Here is a 27,560-nt window from a genome sequence, read left to right as displayed (position 1 = left end):
CAGGCTTCCAGAGCAGTCATCGGTCGATTCCTTAGCAGAAGGTGAAGAGAGAGATGCAGAGGAACTCTGATGAGCACTTGCATTCATTATCTAAATAATTCCCCAAAGCAGAGTCCCTAAATAGCCAGAAAAGGAGGTTTGGCTACCTAGGAAGGAGGATAGGCTAGCAACACAGGTAAGAGCCTATCAGAAGGAGTCTCTGACGTCACCTGCTGGCACTGGCCACTCAGAGCAGTCCAGTGTGCCAGCAGCACCTCTGTTTCCAAGATGGCAGAGGTCTGGAGCACACTGGAGGAGCTCTGGGCACCTCCCAGGGGAGGTGCAGGTCAGGGGAGTGGTCACTCCCCTTTCCTTTGTCCAGTTTCGCACCAGAGCAGGGCTGGGGGATCCCTGAACCGGTGTAGACTGGCTTATGCAGAGATGGGCACCATCTGTGCCCATCAAAGCATTTCCAGAGGCTGGGGGAGGCTACTCCTCCCCAGCCCTAACACCTTTTTCCAAAGGGAGAGGGTGTAACACCCTCTCTCTGAGGAAGTCCTTTGTTCTGCCTTCCTGGGCCAAGCCTGGCTGGACCCCAGGAGGGCAGAAACCTGTCTGAGGGGTTGGCAGCAGCAGCAGCTGCAGTGAAACCCCGGGAAAGGTAGTTTGGCAGTACCCAGGTCTGTGCTAGAGTCTCGGGGGATCATGGAATTGTCTCCCCAATGCCAGAATGGCATTGGGATGGCAATTCCATGATCTTAGACATGTTACATCGCCATGTTCGGAGTTACCATAGTGACGCTATACATATGTCGTGACATATGTATAGTGCACGCGTGTAATGGTGTCCCCGCACTCACAAAGTCTGGGGAATTTGCCCTGAACAATGTGGGGGCACCTTGGCTAGTGCCAGGGTGCCCACACACTAAGTAACTTAGCACCCAACCTTTACCAGGTAAAGGTTAGACATATGGGCGACTTATAAGTTACTTAAGTGCAGTGGTAAATGGCTGTGAAATAACGTGGACTTTATTTCACTCAGGCTGCAATGGCAGGCCTGTGTAAGAATTGTCAGAGCTCCCTATGGGTGGGAAAAGAAATGCTGCAGCCCATAGGGATCTCCTGGAACCCCAATACCCTGGGTACCTCAGTACCATATACTAGGGAATTATAAGGGTGTTCCAGTATGCCAATGTAAATTGGTGAAATTGGTCACTAGCCTGTTAGTGACAATTTGGAAAGAAATGAGAGAGCATAACCACTGAGGTTCTGGTTAGCAGAGCCTCAGTGAGACAGTTAGTCATAACACAGGTAACACATACAGGGCATACTTATGAGCACTGGGGCCCTGGCTGGCAGGGTCCCAGTGACACATACAACTAAAACAACATATATACAGTGAAATATGGGGGTAACATGCCAGGCAAGATGGTACTTTCCTACAGGCACTCTGATGGTAGCCCAGAGGACCGCCTCCTCAGCAAGCTTTCTGGGATCAGTCAGTTTAGTGTCAACTAGGTGGTGGTGCAACTCTGTAAAACAGGTACTGAGCATGTGCTCTCTCAAGGTTAAATTGTACAACCCAACGTAATCAGTGACTTTGTTGCCCCGCACCCAGACATTCAGTGCCCTAATGGAATAATCAATTAAATCTACCCAGGGGAATTTAAGGCTTGGCAAGTAGTTTTAAATGTCAAGCGAAGTGGCATTTCAACTTAAGACACAGGACTTGCAATGGCAGGTCTAAGACATGGTTAAGGTGGTACTTATGTAGGTGGCACAATCAGTGCTGCAGGTTCACTAGTAGCATTTAATTTACAGGCCCTGAGCATATCTAGTGCATTTTTTAGGGACTTAAAGGTAAATAAAATATGCCAATTGGGTAGGAGCCAATGTTGTCATGTTTAGCGGAGAGAGGACAAACACATTGGCACTGGTCAGCAGTGGTAAAGTGTGCAGAGTCCTAAAAACAGGAAAAACAAGATCAGAAAATGAAAGGAGGCAAACAAAGGATGGGGAAAGACTACCCTAAGGCTGTCAGGTCTAACACAGAGTGCTTATTTTGGGAGGTTTAAATGACAGTTTAAAGAACTGCACCTACAGGATGAAATGGCAGGTCTGAGACATGTTTGAAGGGCTATTTAAGTGAGCAGCACAATTAGTGCTGCAGGCCCACTAGTAGTATTTAATTTATAGGTCCTATAAGTAAATTAAATGTGCCAAGTGGGTGTATGCCAAATCTACTATGGGGGTCATTTCGACCTCGGCGGTCTTTTGACAAGACCGCCGAGGGACCGCCGTGCTGAAGACCGCCAGTGGTGGTGGTTTTCCGCTCAGCGTATTATGACTGCTGGCAGCCCTCCGTCCTTTTCTGGACGGAGAGCCGCCAGCAGCCATACTGGCGGGCGGCGGGGAAGTGGAGGTTGCTCCACCGCCACGTCAACAGAACACCGTCCACCGAATCACGTTCTGTGATTCGGCGTGGCGGTGTTCTGTTGACGGTGTGGTGGTGGCGGAGCAGCCCCCATGGTTCCCGTCCCCTCCCGGAAGATCAACGGACAAGGTAAGTTGATCGTCTGTTAGGGGAGGAGGGTGGGGGGGTGTTGTGTGATGTGTGGGTGCATGGGGGTGTGCGTGTGAGTATGTAGAGGGGTGTGTGAGTGTGTGTATGCATACGGGGGTGTAGTGTGAATGGAAATGTGTGAGTGTCTGTCTTTATGTATGTCTGTATGGATACGTGCGTGTATGTCTGAATGAGGGTGTGCGTGTATGACTGTGTGTGTGTCTGTTGGCATGTTTGTTTGTGTGTGTACGGGAATGTGTGTTGGTGGTGCCTGCATGCGTGTCAGGTGTGTGTCTGTGTTGTGATGTCAGGGGTAGGGGTGGGGAGGGGGGGTCCTGCCACCTTTGGGGGTGGCAGGGGGTTGGGGGGGTGTCGGGGACGGACTCGGGGGAGGGGGTGGGGGTGGCAGAGACCCCTATCAGTGCCAGGGAAGGAATTCCCTGGCACTGATAGTGCTTACCGCCATGGATTTCATGGCGGTTCCAAACCCCATGAAATCCATGGCGGTAAACCGGGTCATGATACCGCCGGCGGTCTTGTGACGGCTGCTGGGCTGGAGACCCAAGTCTCCAGCCCAGCGGTCGTCTCCGCCATGGCGGTCTGATCGGAGAAGTGGCAGATGACCATGGCGGTAACCGCCATGGTCATAATTCCAATTTTTTTACCGCCAGCCTGTTGGCAGTAAAAACGCCACTTCTCCGTCAACCGCCAGGGTTGTAATGACCCCCTATGTCTAAAGGAGATAGCACAAGCACGTTAGCATTGTTGAGCAGTGGTAAAGTGTGCAGAGTCCTAAAGCCATGAAAAATGAAGTCAGCCGAACAGAAGGGTTGAAGGCAAAAGGTTAGGAGGAAGCCACACCAAGGATGCTAGGTCTAAAAGATAGCATTTGATTGGGTGTAGGAGTTTGACACACTATGAGTTACTTTTCCCAGTCTAAGGCCTCATTACAACCCTGTTGGTTGGTGATAAAGCCGGCGGTAAAAAAAATAGAATTATGACCATGGTGGAAACCGCCAACACAGACAGCACTTTAACATACCGACCGCCACGCTGATAGCAACAAGCACCGCGGGGGTAACCGGCAACAGCCAAGCAGAAGACAATGTACCGCCTACCCTATTACAACAAGCCAATCCACCAGCTTTTCCGGGGCGGTACCAAGGCCGTCAAAAGCACAGGGGAAACAGTACACAAAAGGGAAACAACTCATCTCTGGACACTCAAGGAAGAACCACAATGCCACAACGTGTTACCCATGCTAGCATACCTCCTCCTACACCAGGAACACGAACAGCGGCAAAGACAACCACAGTGAGTACCGCACCTAGCACACAAGGGAGGGTGGGAGGAAGAAGAGAGTGACAGACACATGCAACACCCCCAACACCATACACACAAACAGATGCAACAACATTACATATCCACCCCGTAACTCTCAGGAATAACGCAAGTACAAAAGGAAGTGAGTAAAGTCAGTGTAATAATATACACTTCGAGAAATACCTCCTCAAAGCACAAAACAGTATCTATAATATATATAAATGGAGGGACACTGCCCAGTGCAAAATGTCCGAGGCCCACAGGGCCATATCACATGGGCCAAGGCCCCACTTGACTCCTGCGTCAATACAGAGAGAACACTGCTGGGGCATCAGGTCGAAAATACACAGGCACCTCAGGGGGAAGGGGGCACATCAGCCGGAAGATGGTACAACGCCACTGCTCCTGGAGGGGGCTACATGCCCTCTGCGATGTCCTAGGGAGTGCAAAGCCACAGTCTCCCAAGTGGGTGGTTTGCCCACTGCTTGGTCCTGGGGAGTGAAAAGCCACAATCTCTCAAGTGGGTGGTTTGCCCACTGCTTGGTCCTGGGAAGTGCAAGGCCACAGTCTCTCTAGTGGATAACTTCTTCCACTGGTTCTGAGGGGACCTTGTGTCCAGTGTGCTTAATCCTGGCAAGGAGGGGGTGAGTGGATGCCTTCTTCCACTGGTTATGGATTGGGCCTTGTGCCCTGTGTGCTTCATCCTGGCAAGGATGCGGTGAGTGGATGCCTTCTTCCACTGGTTCTGGAAGTGGCCTTGTGTCCAGTGCGCTTCATCCTGGCAAGGAGGGGGTGAGTGGATGCCTTCTTCCACTGGCTCTGGATTGGGCCTTGTGCCCAGTGTGCTTCATCCTGGCAAGGAGGGGGTGAGTGGATGCCTTCTTCCACTGGTTCTGGAGGAGGCCTTGTGCCCTGTGATAAAGAACTTGGAAGGTGCAAGGTCACAATCTCTCACCTGGGTGTCACACCTACAGTTTTTGCAGGGGCCAGGACGCACTACAGCCCATGGAGGCACGACTACACACTGCCTGCCAGCGGTGACAGCTGCTCAGTGGTGGCAGTGGTGGGGCTGGCGGTGGTGCTGCCAGTGGTGGGGGAGGCTCCAGCCCTTCCCCCGCAGCCTCGCACAGCTGCCCACTGGTACTGCTGCTGCTGGCAGTGGTGCTGATGGCGGTGCTGGCAGTGGTGCTGCCTGTGGTGAGGGGAGGCTCTAGCCTTTCCCCCGCAACCTCGGACGGCTGCCCACTGGGGCTGCTGCTGCTGGCAGTGGTACTGGTGGTGGTGCTAGTGGTGGTGCTGGTGGCGGTACTGGCGGTAGTGCTTGCGGCAGGGCTGCCTGTGGTGGGGCGAGGCTCCAGCCCTTCTCATGCAGCCTCATACGGCTGCCCACTGGGGCTGCTGCTGCTGGCAATGGTGCTGGTAGTGGTGCTGGTGGCAGTGCAGGCGGTGGTTCTGGTGGCGGTGCCGGGGGCAGTACTGGCAGCGGTGCTGCCTGTAGTGGGGTGAGGCTACAGCCCTTCCCCCACAGCCTCAGACGGCTGAAGTGCCATGTCTTGTGTTGTTTTCCCAGATGCTCCTCCAGCATCAGGCTGGTATCCATCCTGCCTATGGCGTCTGTACCTTTGTCATTGCCCTTGGCAGCTGGTGTTCCCTTCCTGCCCTTGCAGCTGGTGGTGCCTCCTTGATTCTGCCAGCTGGTGGTGCCTCCTTGCCTTTGCCAGCTAGTGGCGCCTCCTTGCCTTTGCCAGCAGGTGGGGCCTCTTTGCCTTTGCCAGATGGTGGTGCCTTTTACATTTGCCGGCTGGTGGTGCCTCCTTGCGTTTGCCAGCTGGTGCTCCCTTTCTGCCCTTGGCAGCTGGTGCAGGCACACTGGCTGTGTGGACGGGTGTCTTCACGGTGCCTCTCACAACTGCAGTGGCTGCAGAAACGACAGTGGCTGTGGACAGGGTGGCTGAGGTGCTAGCCTGGGTCCTGACCACCCGGGCCCGAAGTGAAGGACGGTGGGGGGGTAAGGGCAGGGAATAGGTCAAGTGTTGAGAGGAAAAGCTTTTTAGGGATACTGGGGCTGGAAGAGGTTGAAGGTTTGGGAGTGGAGGAAGAGGGAGTGGTGGTAGGAGGTGTCTGTCTGCTGTGTTTGGGTGCAGGGCATGGGCTGGATGCTGTTGTGAGGTGGAAGGCTGTTGGGTGTCTAATTGCTTGCGTTTGTGTACTTAGGGAGGAGGGGGCACAGACACAGAGGGAGAAGACACAGGGGGCATGTGCATGGATGTGGGGGTGGTGCCTACTAGTTAGGGGCGTATAGTGATGGGCGTGATGGGGATGGAGGTTATGGATGAGGTTGTAGTGCATGCAGGTGTGAGTGTGGACACTACTGGGAGGGAGGTGGACCACGAGGAGGAGGGGGACACAGTGGAGGCAGTGGATGTTGGTGTGTCTACATCTGTGTCCCCCTCCTCTAGATGGTGCTTGTGTGAGTGCCTGTGGGATGGAGTGTGGTGCTTGTGTTTGCCTGAGCCACTCGTGTGTGTTGATTTGGGTGCATGCTGATCTGAAGGTGTGCTTGGGATAGGCTGGGGTTGAGGGGAATGGAACTGGGTAGAGGAAGTTGGAGGGGGGAGGCTAGAGACAGGGACAATGGCTGCCATCGGGGAGGAGGCCAGAGCCTGGAATGATCTCTGTTGGGCTCCAGGAATGCATTTGTTTGTTGCAAATGCCCTGCCAGCCCCTGGATGGCATTCACAGTGGATGACTTCACAACAGAGATGGATCACAAGAGGTCAATAGACTCCTCACAGAGGGCAGCAGGGCTAACTGGGGCAGGGCCTGAGGTGCCTGGGTGAAGGAGATGCCCACCCTCCTGGGTGAGCGGGCACGGGAAACATGCTGAGGGGCTGCTGAGAGGGCGATGCTGGTACGAGGGGTAGCAGCTGTACCTGTAGTTGGGGTGGCCACTAAGGTGCCCACCACCACCAGGGAGCTTCCATCAGAGGAGGTGTTGCTATCTGAACTGTCCCCTCCAGTCTCCGCCATGGTGCTCCTCTTGCCCTCCAGCCCACTGGTGGCCTCAGCATCGGTGGATTCGGCCTCATTGGCCATGTGGGATGCAGCTCACTCTGCTCCTCCGCCAGATGATGCTAATGCACACAAGGACAGGGTGACAAAACGAAAAGGGGGGTGGAAGAGACAGAGGATACACTTGGTCAATGCCAGCAACAACACCACCGTTTGCGTACACAACACACAGGCAATAGCCCTATACACTAGGCCATGCACTACCAGCTACAGTGCTAGTCACCAGGCCATGGAGTACCATGCGTAACGTCAATAGCAGCACAGCTGAAGCCCACAGGACCCTGCCCAGTAGTAGATGCCCACTAGCATATTTGGGATTGGAGTGCATCAGAACCTGCCCATCATGGAACCTACCCTGCCATGTTCGTCCTGGCCTAAGGGCTCCCACAGACCCACATCCCCCACCCAGATAACACCTCAACATGCACAATTTTCTGATTCTGAAACTGTACTCACCCCCTTGTGGCTGCAGTGATGCCTTCAAGCGCCCATCCAACTCCGGATAAGCCATCACCAGGATGTTGAACATCAAGGGGGTCAGGGTACGATAGGCACCCCTTCCTTGTTGGGAGGTCATTCCCAGCTGGGCCTCCGCCATCTTCCTTGCACAGCGGTGCAGGTCCTTCCACCGTTTGCGACAGTGGGTGCTCTGCCTGTCAAAGCCCCCAGGGTCTGCACGTCCTTGGCGATGGCACGCCAACTACCCTTTTTCTGCTGGGTGCTGACCAGCAGAAAAAGATACATAGAAAAAGGTATTTGTCATACCATCCTGCTTGTTACACTCATGGCCCACCATATCCCTCCCATACCCTTACACACAGACAGTGATCACCATACATGCAGCACTCTGCCCAGGACCCCTCAGCCACCCACCCCTTACACGAGGCTTATACACACAGCACTCCATCCATTCATGTCCCATGCACGAGCTCACAGTGTACTCACCTGTTGGTCTGGAGGACCATAAAGTAAATGGTACTGGGGTAGGACCCCATCCACCAGTCTCTCCAACTCCCCCGAAGTGAAGGTAGGGTCCCTTTCCCCAGACACTCGAGCCATGGTCACTTCCAGACACAGGTCACAGCAGCACTTGCAGTGCAGGTCCTCTCCTGTTGAAGATCAGGTAGCAAGTAAGTGAACGGATAGAAAATGGTGGTCACGTCCGCAGCGGTGCGTACCACCAGCATACATCACCATTGGCTTCTGGAACCCATAGGGCCCAATGATAACCAATGAGGTGTTGCACAGCGGTCATCGACCGCCTCGGGCAATGGCACACAACGTCAGCGGAATTACCTAATTTCCACTTGTCCCTCCACACAGGTCAGCCAGCTGCCGTTTCAGGGGGGAACATGCCATAGCACCTAACTGCATCACAGCAGACATAGGCATATTTACGGAACTACAAGTTCATATACTGTTTCTGTCACGACTAAGCTCTCAAACATGCAGACCAGATTGTTGTCTGCCCTCATGAAACACATGCACAGCTACATCGTATTCCCCCAGATGGAGGATTTGGCCACAGTGAAGGCTGACTTCTATGTACTGGGACATATCCCCAACATCATTGGTGCTATTAATGGTACACATATTGTCTTTGTCCCCCCCCCCCCTGGAGAAATGAACAGGTGTTCAGAAATCGAAAGAACTTTCACTCAATGAATGTGCAGATAGTGTGCCTGGCGGACCAGTACATCTCCCATGTGAATGCAAAGTATCCTGGGCCTGTGCATGATTCCTTTATCCTGTGGAATAGCAGTATCCCATATGTGATGGCTCAACGCCAGAGGCACAGGGTGTGGCTAATAGGTGAGCCCATGGTCCCCACCCAGTGTCTGTTGGTATATGGGTGTGGAGTTGGCCCAAAGGGTCTGGCTAATAGTTATCCCTTGATATTTACAGGTGAATCTGGCTACCCCAACCTCTCTTGGCTACTGACCACAGTGAGGAATGCCAGGAGAAGGGCAGAGGAACGTTACAATGAGGCACATGGGCGAACAAGGAGGATCAATGAGCCACCTTTGGCCTCCAGAAGGCCAGGTTCAGGTGCCTCCAACTGACAGGTAGATCACTGTGCTACTCACCCAAGAAGGTCTGCCAGATCATCGTTGCATGTTACCTTGAGACGCCAGGTGCCTTTTCTGCAGGAGGATGAGGCTGGAGATGGTCGTGTGGCAGAGGTGGAGCCTGTGGACAGTGACGAAGAGGAGGCAGAGGAAGAGGATGTGGACAACAAAACAACTATAATACAACAGTACTTCCAGTGACACACAGGTAAGACACTGTAACCTCACCTTCCATTGCTGCTTTGTGAAGTGAATTTTCTCTGGCTGGCTGCTGATCCCACTACAAAGGCCACTTATTGTACCCTTTAACATGTCTATTTGCAGATATTTGTGCCCTCCTGTGGCTCCTGGTTTATTGACTGCAGCACATTACAGGTCATAACTATCTATGTATACATCACTGTACAGACTATTTGCAATGTCTACTAATTGTTAAACAACTACATCCTTAAATCATTTGACATACCCAATACTTGTTTTTTACAAAGGTGTTTATTTCAGTGCTGAGAAGTAAATGGGGATGTGCAATGGGCTTGGGTGATGGTGGAGGAAAGTCCAGGATAGGGTCCAGTCTATTGGTATCATAGGTGCATTGTCCAAGGGGGCATAGGAAGGGGAGCAATGTCAGTTCAAGGTGGACAGGGTGACAGAGTAGGACACAAGGGTGACAATCAGGGGAGTCTTATTTCCTGGCGGGGTCTTGGCAATGTTCTCTGGCTTCTGCCTGGATCGCAGGGACTGTTTGCAGGGTGGTTATCCTTCTGCAGGGGGTGGGGTGTTGTTCATGTGGTGGAGCCTCCTGTCCACTAGCGTCAGCGGAGGTGGAAGGCTGTTCATCGGTGTGGCTAGTGGTAGGGGCCCGTTGGGTGTGCCACTGCCTCCCTCATGGTGTTGGCCATGTCTGCCAGCACCCCTGCAATGGTGACCAGGGTGGTGTGGATGTCCCTCAGGTCCTCCCTGATCCCCAGGTACTGTTCCTCCTGCAGCCACTGGGTCTCCTGCAACTTGGCCAGTATCTGGCCCATGGTCTCATGGGAATGGTGTTATGCTCCCAGGATGTAGTTGAGTGCCTCGTGGAGAGTCAGTTCCCTGGGCCTGTCCTTCCCCTATCACACAGCAGTCCTCCCACCTTCCCTGTTGTCCTGTGCCTCGGTCTCATGAACCGTGTGCCCACTGCCACTGATCATCCTGTGTTTGAGGGGTTGCCTGGGGTCTCTGTAGTGATGGACACACTGCTGATTGACATGTCCTGGGGACAGTGGTATGGGCCCGCTGGGTGGGTGCTCTGCTGGTGTTTCCTGAGGGGGGAGGCTCTGGGGTGGGATGGGACTCTGCCTGGGTAACCGGCTGTCCAGAGGTCCCTGATGGGCCAGGTTGCTCATCCATATCCAGGCATGCAGAGCTGCTGTCATCACTGTGGCCCTCTTCGGGGGGGACTGGATGTTGCTGGCATCTCCTCTCCGGTGACGTTGTGTGGGGGTCCTGTGGGTATGTAAATGCAGTGTTATTGTTACTGCGTGTGACATCTTGTGCATGGGTGAGTTTCCCTTTATGGTTGTTATTACCAAGGCAGCTTTGGCTTGTGTGAGTTGTAATTTGGTTGGCTAAATGATTGTCACTACTGTACATGCTGTGGTAATGGGTGTCCATGCAGGGCTGTAAGTGTTGTCCATGCATTGTTATTGCATGCAGTGCTGGGTACTTGGAGGGGTGGGTTGTGATGGTGGGGTGTATGTGAGATGGTGGGGTGACGGGAGTGAGGGTAGGGGTGGGAAGATGTGATGGCATGCAAGTAGTTAAGATTTGTCTTACCAGAGTCCACTCCTCCTGCTACTCCTGCCAGGCCCTCAGGATGCATTATTGCCAAGACTTGCTCCTCCCATGTTGTTAGTTGTGGGGGAGGAGGTGGCCATGTCTGTGACTGCTTTTTAAATAAAGCAGTTTTTTTTTTTGCAGCCCGTTTTCCTTAAAGGAAAATGAATTGCAAAATAAAAAAAATAACGAAACCATTTGGTTTCGGTTTTTCAGAGTAGGCAGTGGTCCATTGGACCACTGCCTGCTCTGAAAAACCCTTTTTGGCAACATTCACAAAAGGGAAGGGGTCCCCTGGGGACTCCTTCCCTTTTGCGAATGGGTTACCACCAGTGTGACACTGGTGGTAACTGCTAATTGCTTTAGCATAGCGATGCGAGTCGCAAATAGGAAGGGGACACCCCTTCCTATTTGCGAGTCGCATTCACAATTTGCGAGTCGGTACCGACTCGCAAATTGTGAATGAGCATCGCGATCGGCATTTTGCATGGCGCAAACTGCGATTTTCGCAGTTTGCACCAGGCAAAATGCATGCTACATCTGGCCCTATATTCCGAGCAATGGATGTCTGCTGCACCTGTGATCCGAATAGCTGTGGCTCTACCAGGATGATTTCCTCCACCATGACCCTTAGCTCCTCCTCTGAGAATCTGGGGTGTCTTTGTGGTGCATGGGTGTAGTGTGAGTGGTGTGTGTGAGGGTGTGTGGGGTGATGTGTTGGGGTGTGTGCTGTGAGGTGCGTGGATGGTGTATCGGTGATGGTGTTCTGTGGCTCTGGTTCTGTGGGTGCTCCTGGCGTGTCTCTCTCTCTGTTGTAAATTGTTTGTAGTGGTAAAGAGCTGTGGGTAATGTGTGTGCTTTTTAGTGGTGTGGGTGTGTGGGTGTGGTGTGAATATGTGTGTCAGGTGTGTGTAGTTTGTATTGACCAATGTGGTGTTGTTTTGTTAGGTTGTGTGTATTTTGAGCGCCAATGGTTTACCATGGTCGAATGTCCGCTGCGGGTGATTCGTGGGTCATAATGCTGTGGGCGTAGTTCTGTTGGCATAACGGTGTGGGTTTTGGTACCGCCATTTTATCACTGACCTTTGGTGTGGCAGACTTGTGTGTGTGTCTGTATAGTGGCGGATTTCTATGCATGGGCCATAATACGTGTATCGGTATACCACAGTGGTCGCGGTATGCTAGCGGCAGTCAGCGGCACTTACCGCCAATGTCATAATTAGGGCCTAAGTGACCCCACTGCAGAAGAAGAGTGCTTTTTCACTGGAAATCATGTAATGTGGTATTTAACTTTTTACCACCAATTTCCAAACAACAATCTACAATTAAAATCATACATTTGAGAATAAAAAGGATCCAATGCAGAGTGGAAGGGAACTTTCCACCCCACACAAGGTCTTTGGGATCAGCTTGGGAGGTATGCAGGATGGACAAAGTCAGCAGCTGTTGTGCTGCAATTGTCAGCATCTTAATTGGTTTTGCACAGATAAGGATCACAATAAATTATCAGGAAATGGGTACACCGTTGCATGCTCCAATGGAGGCAGAGGTTTGGGCCACCAAGTATGTCCTAAAGGTAGGCGGTCAATGGTTGACCACTGGAGGTGGGGTTTCCATGGTACCAGGCTAGAAAAGCAGGCTGAAAACAACAGTGACCACTAGGGTGTCCCTGTGGAAAACTGGCACCCTGTTCCAGTCCTCCCCCCTACATACTCTTTTTGCCTGGTTTCAAGATGCAACTTGGACTGGAATACACAGGAATCCTGGTAACCAGGTCCCCATTGTCAGTGTTCTTTCCTTAAAATTGCAAAGGCATTGATACAATTAGCAACACTTTTAGCTGCCGCTATAAGCCCATAGTAAATGGTACTTAGGAACTCAGGGCATGGGGTACTTAGGGTAGACCCCTGAAGGCAGCAACACAAATTGTGCCACCCTTATGGGTCAGGCATCCAGATACACCCAGCACTGACATTGCAGGCTGTGTGTCCTGGTGCAATCCTAAAATGCAAACTCGACATGGTCCTCAACCTATGTGCTCTGTCTACTACACACTAAATTATGGACACTGGTCAGTTTGAGTTTCACAGCACCATGATGGCTACTCTGAACCCTGGGTTGTTTGGTATCAAACAACTCAGAATTATAAAAAACAATCTGGTACCAGTATGGGATTTATTGCAAAATGTATCCAGGGATCACCTTAGGGTGACCCAGACAAAGCTAACTAACACTGGCCATGGTTGCTGGCTGGTCACAACCAGCCTGCCACCATCAGACAAGATTCTGGAACCCTGAGGTGAGAGCTCCTACTCTCTGGGTCCCAGAGCAAAGCCCTTCCTGGGTGGAGGTGTCACACCTCCCTCCTCAGGAATGTACACTGCCTCACTAGCAAGCGTCAAAGGAATTACCACGTTTGAAACTCAACACCAACACCTGCTGCTAGCAGCAGATGGCAGTCCCCATTGCGAACCCCCACTTTTGGCGGGCTCAATGGCGGAAAAGCACACAAAGGACAGGAGGAGGAGCGGCCACCACTAGCTTGCACCACCCTAAAGTGTTGAATGCGAGGTCACCCATCATTTCATTTTCCTCCATCTTGCATCAGGGATAGGGAAGTGACCTCTGCACATATTAAAAGGTCACATAGTGGGTGTAGCCACGCTAAGGTAAATGGCTCGTTGGTCACTACTAGGTACTTCCCTAACTTCCTACTAAATACAGTATTTAGTGGGCACCCCTAGACCAGAGATTCCAATTTTAAGGATTCAAGAAGACTAGCAACAAAGAAGACCCAAGGCTCGAGAACTGAAGAACTGCTGCATCAAGAAAAAGGTGCCTAACCCCTCCTGCTGCATCTGGGACTAGATAATCACTGCTGAGAGGTTGCTCAGACATTGGACGGACTCTAAAAACCCCCAATTGACCTCCACTCTTCTAAAGTTCACGAAAGATGACCCTTCAGAATGAAGGCATCGCTCTTTTGCATCAAAGACACAGAAGTCCAGTTTCCTGACTGGCTGCTAACCAAGGAACTGGATGCTACAGTGAGACCAAATTTCACCCGGTGGACCCGGAGGACAAACCCTGCAAGTGTGCCACGTTTGGTGGCACTGTGACTTCCAGTGGCTGAACCGTGCAATAGCCAGGGATACTAGACCCCCAACATCGGACATGCAGATGGACTGCAAAAGGACCAGGAGGAAGCCCCAGTCAAGGAACTTTAGAAAACACCAGAATCTCTGACCAGAGTGACCCTGCTGATCTGTAAGCGACCCTCAAAGTGACCTACTTCCTGCTTCCAAGAGCACCTTTCTGCACAGCACTTGGCTCACCGATTCGCTCTGCACCCGGTGGCCCTGTGCCCTGCACTGAAGATCCAGCTGTGTGCAAAGGGTCCCCCACCCCTTGCGATCTCGACCACCCAAAGATGCCCACTGGACGGTCCTTGAAGTTCACCATTGCAGTGCTTTTCCAAGTAGTCGTCCACAGTGGCCTTGTACCAGCTTGAAAGACTTTCTGCAGTTGCTCTCACTGAAACCGGGAGCTGCCCAAGCTTCTCCAGCTGGTCCACAGGGCCCACTGATGATGGTGACCTACAACTGAGAGGAGACATGGTAAACACATTGCTGATTTTATATGCATTTTTAAAGTATTTCTCCATTGATTCCTACAGCGCATAGTTATGCATGTCTAAGACATTTTCTAAACTTTGCAAACTGCCTGATTTTATATGCATTTTTGAAGTATTTTTCTATTGATTCCTATGGTGCGTAATTATATATTTCTAAGACATTTTATAAACTTTGAAAATTCATAACTTAAAAGAACTTACTTTGATGATCTTCATCTTAAAATTTTATAAAAACCTGAAGTAGTTTTGTAAATTGTTTTTGAGTTATTCTTTTGAGTGTGTGTTTTCATTTATTGATCCTGTACAACAAATGCTTTGCCCCTCTCCAAGATTAGACTAACTGCTCGACCAAGCTACCATAAAAATTAGAGCTTTAGGTGGTCTAGTTTTTACCTCTGTAAACCAAAGTGTGGTTGACCGGACCCTCTGCACACTGTACAATGTTTTGCACACTACATAGAGGGCCAGCCTCCTACAGTCCCAAGATATTTTGGCATCTGTTTTCCTTCTGAGGTGATTCTAGGCAACGATCGATACAGGAAAGCAGATTGTGTTGAAGTCCATGGAGTGGATGTTATGCCTATGACATCATTCAGGCCATCACCAACATTATATTTGAAGAGTGAGATGACACTTTTAGAATCAGACCTCCTAGGGAGCAGTAGGGTCATGCCAGGAGCGGACTAAGCAGAGCATGCTGGCATTTTAACAAAGGGTTGTTTTAGGTCCCCAGGCTCCAAGTTTGAGGGTAAACACACACTGGTCCAATATTTTGTCAGGCCAGGGGCAGCAGCAGCCTTAGATGCAGAAGCAGTGCAAAAATGAACATGGGGAACAGTCAGTATTCAGATTAGACTGTTAGAATCAACACCCAGACAGGGCACACAGAGAAAAGTTTACAGAGGGCTTTGACATAGATTTTTGAATTCCATGCACAAAGCCACATTGACAAAGCTGGATTGACAACTTTAAATCAGTAACAGGCTTAGAGGAAACAGTGCATACCAAAATAATGGAAGAAAGATGTGCAGGTAGGATGTTGGAAACCTTTAAGACTTTCCACATTCCAACCTTAACTTAATTTGGGGATTGTGCCTAAAACAATTAGAGGACTAGAGGAGAATTCATCATCAAGACACCCTACTTTAAGTCCCTAGTATATGATAGGGCAGGGAGGTTTAGAGACTCCAGTGGACTTAATGCACTTATGTGTGCACTGCTGTGGTATCTGGTGTCATTGTCAAGCCAGACCTTCTTTTCAGACTGGTTTTGAATAAAACTATATCCAAATTAAAATTTCGAGTTAAAAGTATATCCAATGTCTAGAACTACCTTTTTATTACATGCAAGTCACCCCGAAGGTCTGCCCTATGTGCTCCAAGGGTAGTGTACATTGTTGGATAATTTAAAAGATGTTTTATATGCCCTGGTGTGGATAAACAGTCAAAGTTGTTTCCCCTCATTGTAGTGTGGCTAGCCCCATAGGCTAAAATGGGAGTGTTTTGTTAAACTTTAATAAAGTCTAACTTAACTTTTCAAGGTAACTACCAGTGTGATTCAAAGTATCAAAATAATAGTTACAATAAATCCAACAACTTGCTAAGGTCAGATTTACAGGAAAGTAGTTTTAGAACTTACTATCCTGAAATTACCTAAAGCAGCCCTGTAGCAGCTTCTTCTGATTGGTCACTCTTTGTACAGCATGAGCCAAGCTGCTTTCTGAGTAGGTGTGAAAAAGCCTTGGGCTGAAACAATACAGTCATTTAGTGGGAGGAGATCTTTATCCTGGCAAAGCTAAGACATGGAGGAGTCTGGTGAGATAAAGAAGACTTCAGGTAGAAGCACAGCTGTCACGGGACCCAAGACCCAGGCAGCCCCCAATTCCTTGGTCCCTATGCAGATGGGATCCCCCCCCCCAATTAGATTTGGAGAGGGATTGGAAGAGTATTGCACAGACAAATTAGCTACACCTGTAGGTTTTGGTTAGACAGACCTGAAAATGCCTCCTTTTTTATTTTTGGAGAACAGTGTGTTCTGGGTCATAATTAAACCACACTGGCCCAGGAAGTAGTCATAGCAGATGGTGGCAACTTGAACCACATTGGTTGGGGTATCCCGCTCTCTTACCAGGCCACAATGGGGGATGAGTATGGGAGATCTGCAGGAGCTCCTCAGCTCCCTGCCTCAAACATCTGAAGAAGGACTGCCCTGCCAGGACTCTTGGACTGCACCACAGAAGGCTTGAACTCAGAATGACTGCACTTGCTGCACCCATAAGGCTCCACACAAGAAGGGATTGTCCCTGTCTTAAAGGATAAGGAGGGGACTCCTTGAGAAACAACAAGTGGAAAAGTGCTAGAAGAGGCCACCTGCAACAGCCAATGAAAGGACTACTATAGCTGACCAGCTTCACCTGGATTTTCCTGGACTGACCTGGTGCATTGTGGGAGATTGAGTCCCAGAGTTCAAGAGGAAAACCAGAGCTTCCTAACCCTTGACTGGTGCTGCTAGACATTTTTCTGATCCTCAGGAAACCTTTCAGAAGAAGATCTCAAAGTTTGGGAACATTTTGAAAAGTTTCAGTGAAAAGCTCCAGAAGAAGCCTGGCTCGATATCGAGTCAAGCTGCCATTGTTGAACACCATGTCAGCCTGACCATGAAAGAAGTGATGGAACCTCCCCCCTTGATCAGGATTACTAGTGCATGAGGCAGGATATATGGATGTGGTTGAGGTTTGTTGAGGAATTCAATGAACTAACAATGTAGACGGGCACAGACCCATACACTTGGGCTGTGGAAATCTTTGCTCGTGCCTCAGGAGGTTTTGGCATTTAGTGGAAGGGACAATGGTACGCTGAAAGGCAGCCAGGAGACTGGAAAAGGTGCCATTACAGGATTGCATTTCTGGAATTTTTTCAGTAATCCTCGTGTTGGAAATGTGAGGTAGGAGCTGACTAACAAGAAGGTAAATTTCATGGTGGATGAGTGTGTGGTGAGACTGATAAACACAATGTTTGCTATGTGGGTGTCAAAATTGCTGAAGGAATTGATTTTGAGATGTTTGTATCGAGCATACATTTCTGGTCCAGAAACAAAGTGAGGCTTGATAATGAGATGGTCGGTGCTTTGTCTCAAGGCTCTGTGGATTGGCTCCAGAGGCATACGTGCATGAAGTGAATATCCTGGAGAAGCTGTGGGAAGTAGGAGTTTAAGGATGTTGAATTTAACTAAAAGTTTGTTTGCTAATTCAACACGGATGTCATATAGACAAGCATGAACAGAATTTATTAGGAGTATGGTGAGAAAAAGATGAAGTGATGTTCCAGCAATGAGAGACATTAGAGATATTATCAATTTCTTTCATTAGTGAAAGGGGCTTATTGCCATTGACAATTGCAGGAAGATAGAGTTGCAGATTATGGTAAGTGTTTTTGTGGCCTAGAAGATGAGTGGAGACAAATTCACAAAAAGGGTGTTAGAAGGATGGGCCAAAGTAAATAAAAGGAGATGCTATAGATGGCAGTTAATTGCGGTGGTCGTTTTAGATGGAATAATGAAACAGTCAAGAGTTGCGCGTGTGTCTGTTTCAGAAGCTCACTTATTTTGATATATATTTTTGGTCATGTCTTATGGATCATTTAGAATATCAGACATAGTTGCAGCAAGGAGTTATGAAGGTCTTCCTGACGAGGTCTTGAGGTTAGAGGAGGACAGGTTGATGGTGATGATATGGAGGGGTAAAACTGACGAAAGGCAAAAAGAGCTATGACTTCGGCTTGGCAAGTTAGGCAAGAACGATATCCAGCTAGTGAGGGTATACAGCATCTATCTTGGGCTGAGGGATGGAACACCAGTCAGAGTGTTCACCTATATGGATGGTAGTATAATGTCAGGCAGCCAGCTGTTGACTAGGCTATGAAAATTTTTGGGTTGGATGGTTGGCCAAATCAATGCTACAGAACACTCTTGTTTAGGACGGTGATGGAATCTTACATCCTGAATGGTGGGAGTATGTGCTGAAGAGATTGGGTAGATCTAGGTCTGGAAACAAGTGGGGATATGCTAGTCATAGGGTGTAGCACCTGCACAGGTATCTCTAAGAGGCTGTGTTTCTTCTCAGAAAGCATGCAAACAGTCGGAAGGAAGAAAGCATGTGGATATGTGACCACTTTATTGTAAGATTCACTGGGGTTTCACACAAAGAGGTAATCACGTGGCTTGTTCTTGGGTTTGGAAGATGACAAGGTGGAAGGGGAATGGCACCATTTGCTTAGTGTGTCAGGCTAAGTCAAAGGTTATTATAAATTGTGAGCTCTGTTTACTGCCAACAAAATATCCTTATGCACAAACCATAACCATGATGGGCCTTGCACAGAGGGGAAGGGAAACACCATCTGCTTTCATGGCCTTTAAGAGGGGCTTGGGAGGGACTGGTGACCTTGGTGGATATTGGCCTGCCATGTCCTTGTCTTAATTGCACATGCCTGGAAAGGGATTTAACAATCCTTTTACAACATGAACCAGAGTCTACCACTCACCTTGGCACAAGCTGCAGAGACCGGCTGAAGGCAGACATGGCAAAGGCAGTGGTGTGAATAAATGTATATGAGGTGAAGACGCTGCAGCAGGTTGAAAAAGAGTGCTTAGCATAAAGCAAGGAGAGAAATGAGAAGGTTAGAAGAAGCATACAGGAATATCTGATCGAAAATTGAATCAAAAGCAGCCTGGACCTAGTGGGCGCTGATGGAAAAAGAACACAGTGTAGATGTAATGATGAAGATTAGCAGCTAGGAGTTCTTAGATAAAAGATGTTGTGTGTGACAGGTAAGTACAAATGGATACGTCAGTAGGTAAAATATTTCTAAGGATTTTTATTTTCTTGTTCAATTAATGTCTCTCTTAATCCTTTTCTACTTTGGCTGTAAGTCTGTTGGGTGTATCCTTCCTTTCCTTCTTCCCAGTTCCTTATGTCTTCTCTCTCTGTTTCAGGTGGAGATGTCTCAGGGGTCTAGAAGATCGTCCACAGCGTGAGAGGGAGGGAAAAATAAGAAGCACTTTTTAAGAGGTACGTTTGAATGACATCAGCTTTTTTCTCTTTCTTTTCTTTCAGGCTATTCTTTTCTCTGTGTTTTACTATTTTCCTTTGATCTTCTCTGTGCCCTTTCGTTATTTCGTGATTTAGGGCCAGATATAGCAAGCAGTTTTGACCATTCTGTCTCCATGGGAAAATGTGCTTGTACATATGGCCCTTAGTGCCTTGGTTAATACCTAGTTTACCTTCTTTTACTATTCTTTCATTATTCTTGTCACTCCTTTTGTTCTGTAGTCTTTTAGCTTTCTTCCTTTCTAGTATACTGTCTCTTTGGTTAGTCTTGTCACTGTTTACTTTTGTGCACCACCCGGTTTTCCCATCACCCAGTGTCTTTTCTTGTCTTTTTTTCAGTTGTTTTAAAAGGAATATGCTTATCTTTAAATGTAACACATAAAACAACCAGTGCTCCCCGATTCCGTGGCTCTCTGACCCCCTCTCTTTCCCCGGCTCGTTACACGTACCTGGTTGGGCCACCCTCCTGGCTTATTCATATATCGATCTCCCTCTCAGTCTTCTTGTGGCGGTGTCCTCGTTGCTATTCCATGCCGTCCGTTTTCGTGGTCCCGTGTCTCTTTCTCCATTTCACTCCTTTTGGTTCCTCCTTCCGACTCACCCTCGTCACACATCTGTTTTTCTTCAGTCCGCTCCTCCCGGCGTCTTCTGGGTATGTTAGGCCCCACCTCCTGCGTCACGGAGTCGTCGTGACATACCGGTTGAAAAAATACTGTCGCACTCTGAGCAGTGCCCCCAGTGTAGGTGAGGTCCAGCCCGATCCTTGCGCCCTGTCACATTATGGTTCTGCTTTCCTTCAATAAAGAGGCCTTTTTCACAAACTTTGTGCATCAAGTGTGGTTCCTCTCCCAAGCAAAAGTTGAGACACAGTGCATTTTCAGCCATACCGCATAGTTGTAAATATATATGGAGTTGAGATTTAGTGGACACTCTTAGAAGAGCCTCTCTGAATTTTCAGTTATAGCTTAATGCAATTCTAACCCATCAGATCAGTTGAAATTATGATAGTGTAGCCACGCATGTGCTTTTTATGAAAGCTACGTGTGGCATTTATTTATCACTGTACACGGGCTCACACCAAACACGTTCCTTGGTCATGCAATGTAATGAGGTCATCGATAATGACCAGGAAAATGTAAGAAAGAAGGCTGGAGACAGTTGGAATAAACCTATTGAAGGACGTGAGATTTAGTGGACACTCTTAGAAGAGCCTCTCCTCTGAATTTTCAGTTATAGTTTAATGCAATTCTAACCCATTAGATCAGTAGAAATGAATATAGTGTAGCCGCGCATGTGTTTTTCATGAAAGCTACGTGTGGTATTTATTTATTACTGTACATGGGCTCACACCAAACACGTTCTTTGGTCACGCAATGTAATGAGGTCATCGATAATGACCAGGAAAATGTAAGAGAAGGCTGGAGACAATCGGAATAAACCTATTGAACCTTGAACCTCAAAACATCTGGTCATTAAGGAAGGGTTCCCAATTATGCACTGGCAACGAGGGTGACTAGATAAAGGGAGATCTCAACAGTTCTACAGGCTTTAATTTTCTTGCTATTTTACTGTTCTTTCCCAAGCCGTATTCTGGTAGGTGACATTTATATACACTTTGTGCCTGCATATCACTGCCTAAAATGTACCTCTCGTAGGCATTCCTGCAATTCAGCAGCGCTATTGTTTAGCTGTAATTTTAATAAACAGCACTGGAGTTGTGTGACTCAACTGTCAGCCGGCCAGCTGCCGCGTGCCCTTCGGAGTACATAAAGCATGTGTGCAACCCTGAGCGCATGTGGGGCTGCGCCTCATCCACTAACAGAATGTCGCTAGTAGGAGCCGCGTGCGGTCCTGTGCATGTGTGAAGAAACTGATAGCGCGTCGGAACCTTGATAAGTAAACTTACAAGGAGATACGCCAGGCCGATGAACCTTTTGACCATGTTTGGAGACTTCCCAGAATGAGCTATCTTTTGGCATCACAATCAATAGATCAATAACCCCATCAATATTCACAATAACTAATCAATCAAGCTAAACAATAACATTTAATATAGATCAATACAATGAATGCACCATGACCTTTCAGCCATGATTAACCACACAAATCTAGTAAGTGTTAGGATATTTATTCTCTATTAGTTACAATCTAGTATCATATTTATTAGTTTCAATATCAACAAGCACAGCAAAACCACTATAACTTGGCAATCAGAGCAAAACGTTATCAAAGCATAGATCATGAACACTTAAAATGAGGCACGACGTTAATATGAATCAACTTTAACAGAGTACCATTAGTACATTATTCAACAAAGCAAGAATCTTGTCATTTGTCTATTTGCATCCAATATTAGTGAATTCCTTAAATAACTTCGAATTAGCATCAGCATGTTTGGCTTCATGCAAAACAAGTTGGCAAACACAAATTTGGAAAACATCTAATTATGGCCTCTATCAAAAGAGCACCTAGAAAGAAAAGGCAAACAGACAATTACAATTATCATCAGATAGTAACCAACCCCTCCAACGATTCAGCAATCAGCGTCAGTCTTCGTCCTCAGGACATCAGTCGATTCAGCATCAACAAGATAGGACAGGGCAAAGTCTCAGTATGGCATAGCTATGAATAAGCTCTTCCCTCATAAGGAGGAGAAGTCAGTATCAGGTAAAGATTCAATAGAGGATGATTAAAATATCAGAACTGTAAAGTCTCAAAGTATAAATATTTCTCGGTAGAGTGGCAAGGGGCAGTGAAGAATGGCTAAGAATGTCCGATTTCTCCTCGGGTCAAGCGGTTATATCAAAAGTGTCGAACTAGTCCTTAATTTCCTATTGGATCAATTTTGGTGCATTGTTATCTCTGTCCAATAATTCTCCACGAGCCTTACTAGAATTTTCCACGAAACACAGTTCTCATGCATCTGATTGGCCCACGTTTATTGACGTCTTCATAAGCAGGAATGTCAGGTAAGAAAAGTTACACTTTACGCTCCAGTCAGTAGTCCCATTTTCTTCTCCTAGTCTAGACAACCTTGCACCTGTTGCGAATTACACTGTTGCATTCCGCAAGAATGTCTCCTTGAGCAAGTTGGGTCCCACGAGAAAGAATTTACTACGGCCACACACATATCTCTAGCTCCTGGAAAAGTAAAGCTTCGTGTCCTTCAGAAAAACAGCACATTGCACGTTAGAAAACACAGTTTAATATGAGACCAGGCAGCTAGGCCCAGACCCTCACTAACTAAGGCCTAGTAATTTAAGTTGACAAACCCTAATACATTAATCTAGTTAAGATACGCTAATACAAAACCATACATTAGTACATTATTAATTGTAGGAAAGTACCATCTTGCCTGGCATGTTACCCCCATATTTCACTGTATATATGTTGTTTTAGTTATATGTGTCACTGGGACCCTGCCAGCCAGGGCCCCAGTGCTCATAAGTGTGCCCTGTATGTGTTACCTGTGTTATGACTAACTGTCTCACTGAGGCTCTGCTAATCAGAACCTCAGTGGTTATGCTCTCTCATTTCTTTCCAAATTGTCACTAACAGGCTAGTGACCAATTTTACCAATTTACATTGGCATACTGGAACACCCTTATAATTCCCTAGTATATGCTACTGAGGTACCCAGGGTATTGGGGTTCCAGGAGATCCCTATGGGCTGCAGCATTTCTTTTGCCACCCATAGGGAGCTCTGACAATTCTTACACAGGTCTGCCACTGCAGCCTGAGTGAAATAACATCCACGTTATTTCACAGCCATTTTTCACTGCACTTAAGTAACTTATAAGTCACCTATATGTCTAACCTTTACCTGGTAAAGGTTGGGTGCCAAGTTACTTAGTGTGTGGGCACCCTGGCACTAGCCAAGGTGCCCCCACATTGTTCAGGGCCAATTCCCCGGACTTTGTGAGTGCTGGGAAACCATTAAACACGTGCACTACATATAGGTCACTACCTCTGTGTAGCTTCACAATGGTAACTCCGAATATGGCCACGCAACATGTCTAAAATCATGGAATTGCCCCACCAATGCCATCCTGGTATTGGGGAGACAATCCCATGATTCCCCGGGTCTCTAGCACAGACCCGGGTACTGCCAAACTGCCTTTCTCGGGGTTTCACTGCAGCTGCTGCTGCTGCCAACCCCTCAGACAGGTTTCTGCCCTCCTGGGGTCCAGCCAGGCTTGGCCCAGGAAGGCAGAACAAAGGACTTCCTCAGAGAGAGGTGTTACACCCTCTCCCTTTGGAATAAGGTGTCAGGGCTGGGGAGGAGTAGCCTCCCCCAGCCTCTGGAAATGCTTTGATGGGCACAGATGGTGCCCATCTCTGCATAAGCCAGTCTACACCGGTTCAGGGATCCCCCAGCCCTGCTCTGGCGCAAAACTGGACAAAGGAACGGGGAGTGACCACTCCCCTGACCTGCACCTCCCCTTGGAGGTGCCCAGAGCTCCTCTAGTGTGCTCCAGACCTCTGCCATCTTGGAAACAGAGGTGCTGCTGGCACACTGGACTGCTCTGAGTGGCCAGGGCCAGCAGGTGACGTCAGAGACTCCTTCTGATAGGCTCCTTCAGTTGTTGCTAGCCTATCCTCTCTCCTAAGTAGCCAAACCCTCTTTTCTGGCTATTTAGGGTCTCTGCTTTGGGGAATTCTTTAGATAACGAATGCAAGAGCTCATCAGAGTTCCTCTGCATCTCTCTCTTCACCTTCTGCCAAGGAATCGACTGCTGACCGCACTGGAAGCCTGCAAAACTGCAACAAAGTAGCAAAGACGACTACTGCAACACTGTAACGCTGATCCTGCCGCCTTCTCGACTGTTTTCCTGGTGGTGCATGCTGTGGGGGTAGTCTACCTCCTCTCTGCACTAGAAGCTCTGAAGAAATCTCCCGTGGGTCGACTGAATCTTCCCCCTGCAACCGCAGGCACCAAAGAACTACTTCACCGGTCCTGTGGGTCTCCTCTCAGCACGACGAGCGAGGTCCCTTGAACTCAGCAACTCTGTCCAAGTGACTCCCACAGTCCAGTGACTCTTCAGTCCAAGTTTGGTGGAGGTAAGTCCTTGCCTCCCCACGCCAGACTGCATTGCTGGGAACCGCGTGTTTTGCAGCTACTCTGGCTCCTGTGTACTCCACAAAGATTTCCTTTGTGCTCAGCCAAGCCTGGGTCCACGGCACTGTAACCTGCATTGCACGACCTCCTGAGTTGTCCTCCGGCGACGTGGGACTCTCTTGTGCAACTTCGGGTGAGCACCATTTCACTCCACTTCGTAGTGCCTGTTCCGGCACTTCTGCGGGTGCTGCCTGCTTCTGAGAGGGCTCCTTGTCTTGCTGGGTGCCCCTCTGTCCCCTGACGCAATTGGCGACATCCTGGTCCCTCCTGGGCCACAGCAGCATCCAAAAACCCTAAGTGCGACCCTTGCAGCTAGCAAGGCTTGTTTGCGGTCTTTCTGCGGGAAAACACTTCTGCATGACTCTTCACGACGTGGGACATCCATCCTCCAAAGGGGAAGTTTCTAGCCCTTGTCGTTCATGCAGAATCCTCAGCTTCTACCATCCAGTGGCAGCTTCTTTGCATCCACAGCTGGCATTTCCTGGGCATCTGCCCACTCCCGACTTGATCGTGACTTTTGGACTTGGTCCCCTTGTTCCACAGGTACCCTCATCTGGAAATCCATCATTGTTGCATTGCTGGTGTTGGTCTTTCCTGCAGAATTCCCCTATTGCGACTTCTGTGCTCTTTGGGGAACTTAGGTGCACTTGGCACCCACTTTTCAGGGTCTTGGGGTGGGCTATTTTTCTAACCCTCACTGTTTTCTTACAGTTCCAGCGACCCTCTACAAGGTCACATAGGTTTGGGGTCCATTCGTGGTTCGCATTCCACTTCTAGAGTATATGGTTTGTGTTGCCCCTATCCCTATGTGCCCCCATTGCATTCTATTGTGACTATACATTGTTTGCACGGTTTTCTATTGCTATTACTGTATATTTTGGTATTGTGTACATATATATGAGATACTTTGGCATATTGTCATAAAAATAAAGTACCTGCATTTTTAGTATATCTGTGTATTGTGTTTTCTTATGATATTGTGCATATGACACTAGTGGTACTGTAGGAGCTTCACTCGTCTCCTAGTTCAGCCTAAGCTGCTCTGCTAAGCTACCTTTTCTATCAGCCTAAGCTGCTAGACACCCGTATACACTAATAAGGGATACCTGGGTCTGGTGCAAGGTGTAAGTACCCCTTGGTACTCACTACAAGCCAGTCCAGCCTAATTCATCATTAATTAGTCTCATTAGTCTTCATATACATTGGGCAATAAATTTTCTATGCAGCATCACTACACATTATATTGCAAGCTTTTCATGTTAATATTAATTTTAAAAAAGTCACACTCCAACAATCCCTCCTCTGATGACTCTTGTCATCACACAAACCTTTTCCATTACATTTTACATTTTAGAATTCCTTCATCTCAATTTCCTCTCTCAATCTTTCCCCCTGTGAATTTTCTCTGAACAATTTTTCCCTTTTATTTTCTTCCTTCCTCTTATTATTTTTCACCATTTTCAATGTAATTCTTTTACTAACTTTACATGACAGCAATAATCCAAAAAAGCAAGCTATAACAATTAATATTCCCTGTATTATTTTTGCCACTATCCCATGCCAAATACTACTAAACCAACTTCCCACTGTAGCAAGTCCTTTTCCAACTTTTTTCCCAAACCACTGGTTCTTTCAGTTCCTTCAAATCTGTACTAACCCTAGTCAAGTTAGTAAGCATACTTCTAATCTCATCACTATTGTCAGGTATATGAGCACCACAAAGACAATCATTAAGCATTTTACAAACTCCGCCATTTTTCGCTAAAAGAATGTCTAAAGCAAGCCTGTTTTGAAGAGTCATAGCCCTCTCCGCAGCAAGTTCAGTATCCATCAGGAGTATAACCCCTGTAAAATTTGTCAGCATGTTATCCACAATAGTAGACAACTTTTGAATCTTTATGGAGTTTAAGATAACTCCCACTGAGGGAATTATCACCCCAAATATGTCCCCTACTACACCAGCAGCAGTCTCTCTCTTTTGTCTAGTATGATGTAATTCAGACACTTTTGGAAACCTTTTCAAGTCTTCTAATTGATAAATCTTTGGGAAAACTATCACCAAAGAACATGTCCAATACCATCCCTTTGGAAGACGGTAATAAGCATTAAGTCCACACATATAATAGATCCCAGGGATCACTGGATCCTGTCCATTTAACATGAACGTCCACTTACTCTGAAATAAAAAAACACATGCTTACATTCACTCATTCCCACAAACACATTGTCATAGTACGACTTCGGCCTAGATATGCAAAGCTTCCCTACGTGTAGTGCATCTAAACTAACTTCCCCTGTTCCCTAACCGCACTGTAACTTTCACTACTAGCAAAAGCTTGCTGCTGCAATCCTTTCTCTAACTTCCACTTCAATGCCCTCCTTCTATCTTCTGTGTGATCTCAAAAGCTTTTCTCTACAGGTGTAAGCAAACATGTCAAATTATTGTGGTGTGCATAAGATGTACTAATTGTTAGTGTCACCTCAAAGAATCCCTTAACTAACTTGATGCTATAGTATTTAGCCACACTACTCAAATCCGCTATGATAGGCACATAAGAAAACACAAGGTCGTGGTTGGAATAAAAATATTGAATCTCCTCCTGGTTATAGAATCTTGTTAGTAACAGACTACAGCCTATCCCATATGTTAAAGGCAAACTATGATAGATAACCCCTTCTTGTACCAAAACAGGAATCTGTGTATACACATAACAATCTTTCGCATCCATTGTGTCAACGTAATCACTCAGCAAGCGATAGAAAACATTAGTTGATAATTCCCCTTTAGCATTAGTTCCCTCCTGCAAATATTTTGTATCCAGCTCAAGCCTTTCCCAAGCTGTTAGTGCTGTGGCGGTCTCAGAAACTGTAGCATTGTTAGTTCC

General features: G+C 48.0%; 1 long non-coding RNA gene across 1 annotated transcript in view; it reads right to left on the bottom strand.

Moving 5' to 3' along the window:
- The window catches only part of LOC138245859 (uncharacterized), a 62,465-nt gene extending 42,269 nt beyond the window's left edge, over window positions 1–20,196 (bottom strand). Inside the window, exon 1 of the long non-coding RNA XR_011194179.1 lies at window positions 20,006–20,196. This is a non-coding gene — a long non-coding RNA (uncharacterized lncRNA). The remainder of the gene's footprint in view (window positions 1–20,005) is intronic.
- Between the last annotated feature and the right edge of the window lie 7,364 nt (window positions 20,197–27,560).

The sequence above is a fragment of the Pleurodeles waltl genome, chromosome 7 (assembly GCF_031143425.1).
Source record: "Pleurodeles waltl isolate 20211129_DDA chromosome 7, aPleWal1.hap1.20221129, whole genome shotgun sequence".
Lineage (NCBI taxonomy): Eukaryota > Metazoa > Chordata > Amphibia > Caudata > Salamandridae > Pleurodeles > Pleurodeles waltl.
The sequence above is the reverse complement of the archived record's forward strand: the minus strand, read 5'-3'. Positions and strand labels throughout refer to the sequence as shown.